Source organism: Pomacea canaliculata, linkage group LG1 (genome assembly GCF_003073045.1).
Source record: "Pomacea canaliculata isolate SZHN2017 linkage group LG1, ASM307304v1, whole genome shotgun sequence".
In the NCBI taxonomy this organism is placed as follows: Eukaryota; Metazoa; Mollusca; class Gastropoda; order Architaenioglossa; family Ampullariidae; genus Pomacea; species Pomacea canaliculata.
Window position 1 is genome coordinate 30,546,366 of NC_037590.1, and position 11,161 is coordinate 30,557,526.

Sequence of the window (11,161 nt, forward strand, 5' to 3'; positions counted from 1 at the left end):
AAAAATCACTTTAAAAGGACTTGAAAAAACCTTACAGAACTGTTTTTGTCAACGTCCAGCTGCTTGCTTGCGTAACTCACATTAAAGCCAGCAGCAACATCATAAACAACATCTCTTTTAGCGTCGTCCCTATAGGGTCCTAAGGGTTCTCTCGCCTCTTTTCACAGCTCCCTTGGCAGCCTGCCTTTCTATAGAGAATTCCCACACTTCCGGCCGTTACGATTTCCGCAAATGCACTATCGGAAATGGGAAAGTATGAATAATATTATTGTTTTGTTTTTGTAGCAAACACACGTACCGACGGCATAAATGTCGTGCTTTGATAAAAAAAAATTAGGAAAAATTTTCCTTCATTATCTCATTCTTCTGATCCCCAAAGAAGGTAATGTGAAGAAGTGGGCTGGCTGATTTTAGAGGAAGTAGCATGAGAGGAAATGAGTGACAGACAAATCACAATGATCGTCCAGTATACACATAAAGTTGACAGGTATGGATAGATGTGTCAGAGAAGACAAATAATGTTTGACATTAAAGACTTCTGCAAAATAAATAAATAAAACGCTTGGTACCTGGGGTTGTAAATAAAAATAATGTCATGACATGCGATACTAGAATTTTCGTGAAAGTGAGCCAAAACAAAGGCGTTGATTGACAAAAAAGGAAAGAAGGACAAAAAAGTAATAAAGAGCTTGGCATTCTGATGCCTTTGGGGAGAAAGTGCGCTGTTATGATGTACATCGATTATCTGTAGGAGGCAAACTTGAGAGCTTTTGCTGTGCCAATAAACACAAACAAGCATCCCTGGCTTCGCCCACAACCTTTTGATTTTTGCTTCTAACTCTCTGCAAGTGTTCTTTTTTCTAATTCTGTCTTTATTGGACTCGCATTACGCCCGTCACACCTAGACAGCGGCTTCAAGTACCTTGTGACTGCTAATGCCAGAGCTCTCACAAGAACATCGAACTGGTGTCACCAGAGAAAAGGCACTTATAGATTGACCCAAATGATCCACACATTCTCAACACTTCAAAGTAGGAGAAGTGCACAGAATGTCTCCAAGGAAACAAATTGTAGAACTGAAGCTGAAATGATACAGAGAGAAAATAAGAGTGTTGGGAGTATTAATGGCGTGAAACTTTTTTCTAGATTGTGATTTCTAAGAAAAATTAGGCAATTTTTATTTTGCTGCTACCACGAATGTGTGGAGAAAATATGTATTAGATATGGTAAAACAAAACATCACTTTATTATTATTGTTTTCGTTGAATGCAAAGTGCTAACTTTTTATTGAGCTGGGAGAGAGCCGCCCTTGTAAACCAACCCAAAATTTCCAAATAAAAATGTTCCGTAGGCTCTTGTCGTCTTAAGTTTTATTGTGGATATGTTTATGGGAAAGTTCCGCCTACAGAATATTTTATGCACTAGTCGTGGCATGTTGCACGCATCAAACCGACATTAAACCACACATCGTCAGAAAACACGCAGAGAGAACTGCAGACAACCATTTGTCTTCTTCTTGTTTGAGAATGAGCTGTGAGGCTTTCAGCGCATCGCATCCTCCTCTGGATTTTTTGTAATCTCCTGTCTATTTCTGTCCTCTCACCAAACTGTTTGGAAGGGAGCGCCGAAAGGAGAACCTCCCCGAAAGAAGCCCAGCCAGCTCGAAGTCTCATTAAAAAGGTTGCCTTTAGGGGGGATGGAGAGACGGGGGTAGTCAGGTCTTGCTGACGATGAAGTAGATGTCGTACAGCACGACTCCAAATGGTACAGAGGCTTGCAATTAACCTCGTTATTCTTCCCTTGACTGGCTTATTGTTCTTTCAGCTGAGAAGGACGGGGACATTTCAGTCGATGGTGGCTTTTCTGAACTGTACACTCCAGGGTTGCTGCAGCTAGTTGGACGTGGGGTACCTCCTTAGCCCTAACACGTCTGTGAGAGCTGCTCAAACATCGTACTTGCTTTTGGAAAAGGATTATCGATGGCTTTCGTCAAAGAGTCAACGATCTCTCTGTTTTCCTCGTGGTTTAGGTTGTCGCGTAATGGAGGGTTGGAGGACCACAGTCTTGGGACGACTTGTGATCATGAGGTTTGTTGACTTTTTTCGGCCGGCCTGGAGAGTGGTGATTGATTTTGGTGAGGAGGACGTTTGCAGGTGGTTTATTCAGACATCCAGTCTTCCACAAAACGATTAGTCTCTCTCTCACTCACAAACACACTGACGTTCACGTACACGTATGTATTATTCAGATATGCAAGTCCATATAACCTAAAATCACTTTCATTGGAGGATTAAGTCCTCGTTTTCTATCCCAGACTAAACCATTGTCGAGATCGCACTTATGTTTGCTCTGCTAAGCACATGGCAACGACATTTCCCCTTTGTAGCTGAGAGGCGGAGGAGTAGGGTGAGGAGGAGGAGGAGGAGGATGAGCCGCGCACACGTTAACCCCGCTTTCGTTATCATCAATCACATTGCTCGCAATGATTCATGAAGTGTTTTCTTGTGACAAATACTCATGCAAAGAAATGTCAACTGTCTTCGATTTGGATTTAAAATAGAAGATGGATTTCCTACGTAGGGAGAAATGAGAGAGTTTCTTCTTGAAAATGATGAAATGCTTGACAACAACAAAAATAAAATCCCTTTCTTACTATCAGTTCATCATTTGGTTGCAGAAGGCGGATTAGCCTTAAAAAAAGTCTTTGTCATTTGTTTATTTCAAGCCTGCCGACATTTGATATACATTATCATTCGATATAACATTTAGAGAGACCTGGGTTGTGCCCGTTTGCATTCGCTATGTCGGTAAAAGTGAAGGTTGAAACAAAATGTTATTACAACTTCCCAATTGAAAGGAAGTTTGAGTGGAAATGCCAACGCTCCACTTTTTTATGGCTAAGCTAGACAGTTTCGGATCATTACATAAAGATGTGTCTTTTGTGTGAATTTCTGCCTGAAATAAATAGTTTGTATTAAACGCTCCAATTCTAGAGTCCAAGAAGGGTCTCTAACCATGTTAAATATGCGAACAATTTTGTGCGCGGAATGGAAGCACGAGTCCTGACAAAGCCCACCTCTTTCTCATTCATTCCTGGCATTAGGACTTCCACACGTTTTTGTGATCCCAGACCTTTCATCTCTCCCTTTCCCACGATTTTTTCTATGTCGACCCAATAGGGACTTCCGCTCGTTGGACATCTGATGTGAAACTAAATATGACTGGTCCAGCACATTCCTAAGCAGGTGGTAAAGGTCCTGAAATAACCACAATGGCCACAGCTACGGACTTCAGTATCGCAGCTCTTTAAAGAAAAAAATGAAAATAAGCTGTGATCTCATTTCTGCTTACAGTTCGCGGAGGGTGAGAAAATCCCCGAGGATCCAGAAATGGAATTTGTGTCTAGAAATAGAAACAACAGATTAAATTTTCTACTTCTCCCGAATGATGTGTTGTCGCACCACCCATTCCTTAACAACTGACTGTAATGACAATCAGAGGAATTCCAGGCGTCGCTGATTGGCTTAATTGTGATAAATTTTGAAAGAGATTTCATTAGAAGGCAACGTATTGTGTTATTTTGCGGGAGGAAAAAACACTAGAAAGTGTTCAACATACAAGAAGCTGTCAAGCACATTCATTTTCATGTGTGTGCGTGTGTGTGTGTGTGCGTGTGTGTGTGTGTGTGTGCGTGCACGCTTGAATAAATTAATGCTTACGGACGTGAGTGCAATGTTCTAGCTGACTGCCTTCATGCATTCTACACAAGGCAAAAAGTGAAAGAAACAATAAATAAAAAGGAAACCAAAGAAAAAAATCTACTCCGCACACCTGAGGTCAGCGAACCGTGACCGCCCGCTGTTTGACAATGATCGTTGCTTAATGCCGAGCAGTTGACGTTATGGAGGCGAGGCTACGCATGGCTGCGGATGTACCCCGGGTGGTGCAGCGTAACACACACCGGGCAGAGTGAACACGCTTCAGCGAGCACGAAAGAATCAAACTGATTACAGGTAAAGACATTACCTGCAACACGAAAGAAAAGTAAGGGTATGTCAGATGAATACTGGCTGATCGAACCTAACCCTGATCGAAATAGGAGGGAAGAGAGAATATGGCAGATGAATAGAGTAAACGTCAAGATATGCCATGCACGTGAATGCACACTTTCACCAAAGTTTGAGAGAAATGCACCGTGACCATGGGTCAATAGTTTGATAAGAATTTATTATAAACTTCATCGTGAATAAATTCTTCCTATAGAGACCGTCTAAAAATTGTTTACTTGCTAGTGAAAGCAATGAACGTAGTATGCTGGTTGATCGACTTTCCACACTAACACAAGGGGCACGAGTTTCACTACTTTACCCATCCACCCGCGGAATTTTCTAGCGCAAGCTTTTGTTGTTTTGCACGTGAATTTTGCAACTCACTATCTCTAAGTATGCCTAAATTTAATAGTTTTATTCTATTTTTTTAGAAGTACTTATTGTCAATATCTTCTTGTTGTCGACGCTGTTTCCTCCCATCAGATCATGAGAGTATTTACTGTACAACACCTGATATTTTTTGCCAGACAATAACAAACACAAGAGGCTTTTGCGATGTCTTGTAGAAAGTCAAAAGGTTCGAAGCAGAAAGCACGATGTTTGACTTAGTTTTTTAGCATTGTTGGAACGAGAGTCTTAGCGGCAAGCGTGAGTAGTTTTTGTTCTCCAGTCTTTTTGTTGAGTGAGTACACGAGATAAGAGCCTGCTAAAATATTTACGTGGCTGGGATTGCGCCTCGCGCCGCCTGGCGGTTGTGTACCAAGACCAAAGACCCGTTAGTAGAATTCGGTCATCTCCGCCCACTCACCCACCACCCAACTTGTTACCCAGTTCCTCCTGGCAGACTGAAATCTATGCCAGACATCTGACATGTTTATATTTGTTAATATCTCAGACACCCTTGTCAGCCCCTCTCATCCACCCCGCTACCCCCCTTCTGACATAAAGCGACCAAAATAGTATGTTGGAGGAGATAAGGGACTAAATTTGCGCTACAGATAAATAAACGAATAAATAAATCGGTTTCCCGCGTCCCCTCCCTTCCTTCCGGCGCATTTGCAGCGACATGGAGCTGGACGATGAAGATCAAATTTAGCATGAAGAGCCGTGGCCCTGCCATGGGACAACAAAACACGAGGTTTATAGGGGGCGGGCTGCACAAAGCACTCCTGCGCACCTTATTTACTGGGAAGTCACCGCACCTTGTTCTCATTTCTGTCAGCATCCATTACATCCTCGCAGTGCAGTGCCACCATTCTCCGGTAGATGCATTTATCGGAGTGTCCGACTTGATTTATTCCATTGGAATAAACGTTTGTGGGGGTTTGAGTACCCGTCACTAAGCGTGTGTCGGAGCAATTGTAAAGCTAACATTATCATCATCATAATTGTCGTCGTCGCCGCCGTCCTCTTCCTCAATTCTGCTTTTTAATAATTATTATTATGAGATATTTAATATAAAGGTATTTAACATATTATTAGAGAAATAATACTCATTAATAATAAAATAATAATTAGACTTTTTGGTTGAATAGATACAGTTGACAACAGTATTAATGCCTACAGTTTTTTTCACCTTTCATCATACTTTCAATCGTATTACATCAATAATTTAAAGTGTAATTAAAATATTATATGTATCTATATCCTAAATGTGTGAATATAATTATTATGTGTTTAAGTATAAACCTAAGGTAAAGACATTACCAAAAGGACAACTGCACCTCTATCACAAAGCCTTAAACCGCTATTTACACAAAGAAAATATGTCAACAGCATGTTCCACATCTTTCCATTGTTGTTCCTGTTTTTATTTCTTGCGAAAAGAAGTCGGGTCTGCTAAGTTTAAAGTAAACACCGATCCGTAATCCTCTCGTAAATCTCTCGGTTTTTTTCCTGTCAAGCCTCGAAAGTGTTTGTCAGAAATAACGCCACGTCATTAAGAAAAAATGTTTTCATCTGCTTCCGAGCCTAGCGAAAATTATTGGTTTTTCATCGATCTTCGTCATCATCGTTGGAGGCAGGTCTACCAGCGGCCGAGCTCGTCCCACGCGGCAGAACTATATTGAGTGCATCCACCGACATGTAAATCGTTCATACACACACGTGTGCACAAGGAGAATGAGGAATGAGCAAACAAATGCAGTGGTGTTTGCCCACATATGTGCACATTGCTTACTTAGCAGAGTGTGTGGGGGCAAGGGGAGAGAGAGAGCGGGAGGAGGGAAAGGGAGAAATGAAGTGGGCAGAAGATGGCTGAGTTGATGAAGACTGAAATAAGGATGTAGAAACGATGAGCAAAAGTAAACAAGAAATCGGTAGTTATTAGGATGGAAGATTAAAAATGACAAGAAATCACAAAAGAAGGCTCTACCGACAAGTGAACTGAAAGAAAGATGAATGGACGGTAAACTGAGGAAGAATAACACTTTAGTTGACTCATCAACGTGAATACCATAGTCAACGATATTTATCACCTTTAGAGTAAAATAATTTTAAGTTTTGAAAGTCTACTTGATGCGATCCGACGCTGGTGAGACACATCACTTGCAACCCATCTTCAACGAGACTCCTGGCAGTGTCTTCTACATTCATCTACACGACTATTCTCTCTTAACGACACCATGACACAGATAATGATCCCCACCTGATGCTGTCGGAGAGTAACACTATCAATGAGTTCGATTTTTGTTGGCCTTTAAGCTCTGAGAATCCTCACGAAACCCACATTACTCACTTGAAAATATTCAAACACTATAAAAATAGTCTGAGACTTTGCAGTCTTGTTGTGTACTTAAAGGTAAGTAAAAAAACTAGACCGACCTTAATTTTCTTGTTTACACGTAGAACTACATGATATTTTAAGGTGATCAGGAACCACATCAGAACTAATATTTCAAAAATTAAAATAAATTCAAACGAATTGGATTTTAAAATAAAGATAAATACATATTCTAAAGATTTACAAAAGTTTGGTTCAGTCAAGATATGAAAACGGAACTTGTTACAATTCCCATCGGGACATTGACTTGTCAGATGTCACTGACAGGCAGAATTCGAGAAGTTTTTCTTCAACTCACTGAATGTCACGAACTACAAAAAAAAATAAACTAAAAGAAAATCTTTCCCGAGTTCTTACAAAAAGCTGATCATCACTCAGCGATGCCCGAGGATGTTTCATTATAATCTGAAAGTAGCAAGAAAAAATACAGCTTGTTAAGGATGGCAGAAAGAAAGAAGTTTTCTGCTGAATGGTTCTGATCTCAAAACCTCTACCTCATTGCTCACTGAAAAGAAAGATCAGATTAAAGGCATGAAATAATACGCACATGATTAATTCGGCGTTGTGACCTTATTTTCAATTAAAAAAAAAGAATAACAGACTTCAACAACCTCTCCCTGTTTATACTTAGAATAGAGTTTGCTTCTTACAATATCCTTACTGTCAAAGCTCATGACAAAAAAAAAATAAATAAAAATAAATAAATAAAAATAAAAATTAAAAATTAAAAAAAACCTGAATACGGTTTCTCGTACAACAAATTTCCTAATGGTGATCTAATGATCATGAGGAAACAGGTTATTGAGGGTTTAATTGTGTACCCTCATACCAAAGGGTTACATAAGTGTATGCCATTGGTTCCCATGCAAAAAGTAGCATACATTTTTAGTGTTAACACACATTATTTTAGTATTAGATGCTTTACATGAATAGGACAGGTGTGTTGTCTTAGAGGACACTATTATGTAAGGGTTCATCATGTCCACCAAAGGAGCAATGACAACAAAGACTTTAATGACTGACACACTCCAACAGCTCAACGCACCGCAGTTTCAGTTGTTCATTATGTGATAGAGCGAGCAGGAGAGAAAAAGACTACTAAAAGTGTATTTTAAAAGAATTTTGTTATCAACTTACAGTCAGAGACAGTAAACCAATAAAATGTAGAGAAATTTGAAACAGTAACGAATCAGATGCTATATAAGGGATTTCATGTATTTTACTTTCATAAAATATTTGCTTCTAAAGTTGTCTGTGTTGTGTTGAGAACATGATAAGAAACACTTTATGATCGAGAGGAAGAGAGCGAGGCTGAGAAAAAGGAAACAAGAACTATCACAAAATCATGTTTTTGGAACCAGGAAGCCTGTGAATAAGGATAAGACAACACTTATTTCCTATATCAGTGCTCTGTCTCTCTCACATACACAAGCAAACACACACACACACATATACACAAACACACATACACACTTTCTCCTGAGCCACATCAAATGGAGTTGGACACAAACCTGACAGCACCACCCATGTCACGCACATCACGTCACCGACTAACGGCGATGAGAGGTTTACAGTCAGACTCGCTCGTTGAGCCTCCCCGTGAGAGTGTTTAGCACACGTATCGCTCGTAAACAACTGCTTCAGACACGTCTACACACACACAATCCACACACAATTTCACTACATATCTATTCGTTGTATTAAGTAATCAAATTACGGATGAAGACTATCGCACGTTCACTAATCTCCTAGGACTGAGGTCGACTAGACTGCTTCGTTGCCATGCCCTTTGAACTCCCAGCGAAGTGTCTCGTCATCTTCAGGATGTATTACACATATCGATGAATGGTGGGCACAATATATCATTTCTGTAGTGACAGTATGAAACGATTACCGAGCAACACCGTAGAAATGCCAGGGGTTTGCAAACTGGAACAATCTCTACTTTGTCTGATAAAACATGTTCATTGCCAGCAGAGTGATCATCGGAAAAAAGATCTTCAGACTGTGTGTACCGTTCACAGTCGTCTAAGCTTTGTGTTTTATTTGTAAGATATTTGTTGTAAAATCTGAACAGTGGGTTCTCATAGTAGTGTGTTATTTATGTTACTCAATTCTGTAACCGAGAGACGAAATGAACCGCAAACAGAATAATTTATGTTTTAAATAATTGTTTTAGTATTTTCTGATGATTCGACTAAACTCCATGAGCATTGCTAATCGTAACAGTCGAGGCCACTACACCACTGTACATGCCTAACACTCGACAAAGTACACAGAACTCAAGAACAGTGTAGATGCAGATGCAGAGGCACAATGAAGACATACAGTGACATATTCCACAAATTCTGTACTTGGCAAAGGTTGATAGTCACAAGTGAAGCTAGGAAAAAAAAAGACATACACAATATGTGCTCTTCAGAAACACAAAATAACCATAAAACTAAGCTCGAACAGCTTGATGAACTGAAAATGAAGAGCAGAAATAAAAAGCAAGGAAGGTGAAAGATTCATACCTGTTCCGATGGACTTGAGCGAGGTGAGACTGGACCTTGGGTCAGATGCTTCCAACAGGTGAGGATTGACCACCACAAAGGAAGAAACGGAAGAGAAGCAGAAAGCAAGGTGCTAACAGGCCAGTGGCGGAGCTCTTTCATCTTCTCCAGCGGACACCGACAGAAAAGGCGCGCGCGCGTGCGCGAACGCTCGCATGCTCGCACACACGCACGCACACACGCACGCAAGGGTAGAGTCAAGGCACGAGGCGGTGTGAGGCTGGCTGCTTCTCCCAGGGCATACCACGGGGGTGGGGGCGGGGATGGGGATGAGGGGAACAGATGGGAAGCCAGTCATTCTGCCTTCTACATGGCAAGCCAGGGACATTATACAAAAATCAATCAGCGGCTCTCCGCCAATGAGAAGATGCAGTTTGCAGGTGGCGCCACCGAGCAGTTGAGCGCTCAAACGAGGCAAGTTCTTTGCTGATTGGTCATCTCGCTGGTGTCCGTGTTAACGGGGCTCTGGTGGCCGCTAGGATCGCCTCACCTCCACAAGACCCTTTTAGCGATGTTGTCTTCCACACAACGGTTCAAAGGGAAACGATGTGCGGATCGATGATAACTAAGAAGTTCAGAAAATGTGTTGCTGCAGTTGTTGGGTTTTAGCAGACAAAAAACAAATCCTGTCCATCGAAAACCTCTTTGAATAAGGTGAAAAAAATATATATATATGTTCATATGTAATGATTTTTTCATGTTTGTCCTTGCGTGTATGTTTTGTTTTTCTGATTTTGTGTATCTAGATCACTTTATGCTTTTTTTATTGTCCATACTTAACTGTTTGAGTGAGATGAAAGAAAGAAATATCATGCGTACATGTACAGGTGTTTCGGTCCATGCACTCATTATAGTTATATTCTGACACACACACACTCATACGGAGATAATAAGAGGACATGTAGTTAATAACAGCAACTTGTTGCATACATTTTAAACAATAGAGGCACATACACACCTAAAAAAATCTCTTTCACATAATCACAGGTAAAAACACTTGTGCAGACAAGGGCATTGACAAAACCATGAAAACAAGTGGCGCTAAAAATCGCAGAGGGAATAAAAAGAGATATAGAGGAAGAAAAGAACTGCTCTTATCTAGATGTGATTACTGACTAGCGAAGGGATAATTTCTACACGACTATAAAAGTTGAACGCTGCAGTTAAATCAATCTCACTTTTGACCTTTTTCCACCAAAACACACGTGCATCGTGCACACATGATACAATATAGTAACACAGGGTGTGTCAGGTCTGCGTGCATGAGTGTGTCGGTGTGTGCGTGTGTGTTTGTCGGTGTGTGCGTGTATGTACAGGTATGTGTATACACGTATATGTCTTTTGTGGGGGTTCCGTGCTTTTGTCTCTCTTCTTTTGTGCACCCGCAGAGGGAATGTTTGGACAAGACACGAAAAGAAGACAGGAACAGAATTTCTGAAAAGAAACTGTGTCTTGTGTCTACTAAGACGCACATCCATAAAGCCCAAACGAAAGGTCGAGTGAAGGAATCATAGAAAGAGAAAAATCCCCAAGCTGTCTCCTTCTCTCGCTCGGCACCCTGTCAAAGAAGTTTCGCCAGTTTCTGTGGTTTTGTCCTGCGATCGAAGACAGAGCAAACAAGGCAGGACTGGCATTTGGTGGCACCAGGACAGGACGTTATCAACCATACACGTGTTTGTGGACCTGGCCACCTCCATTCTCCTCGCCGGGAGACCTGTCCTCGTGAAACCTGTTTTGACAATCGTGTTAAGGACCACCTACAAGCCTGTCGGACT

The 11,161-nt window shown here is 41.0% G+C and overlaps 1 protein-coding gene across 1 annotated transcript in view; it reads right to left on the reverse strand.

Annotated features, from left to right (window-relative positions):
- LOC112560996 overlaps nucleotides 1-9,979 on the reverse strand; it is a 69,000-nt gene extending 59,021 nt beyond the window's left edge. The window contains exon 1 of the mRNA XM_025233110.1: nucleotides 9,348-9,979. The gene's annotated coding sequence lies outside the window, so the exon portion shown is untranslated. The remainder of the gene's footprint in view (nucleotides 1-9,347) is intronic.
- Between the last annotated feature and the right edge of the window lie 1,182 nt (nucleotides 9,980-11,161).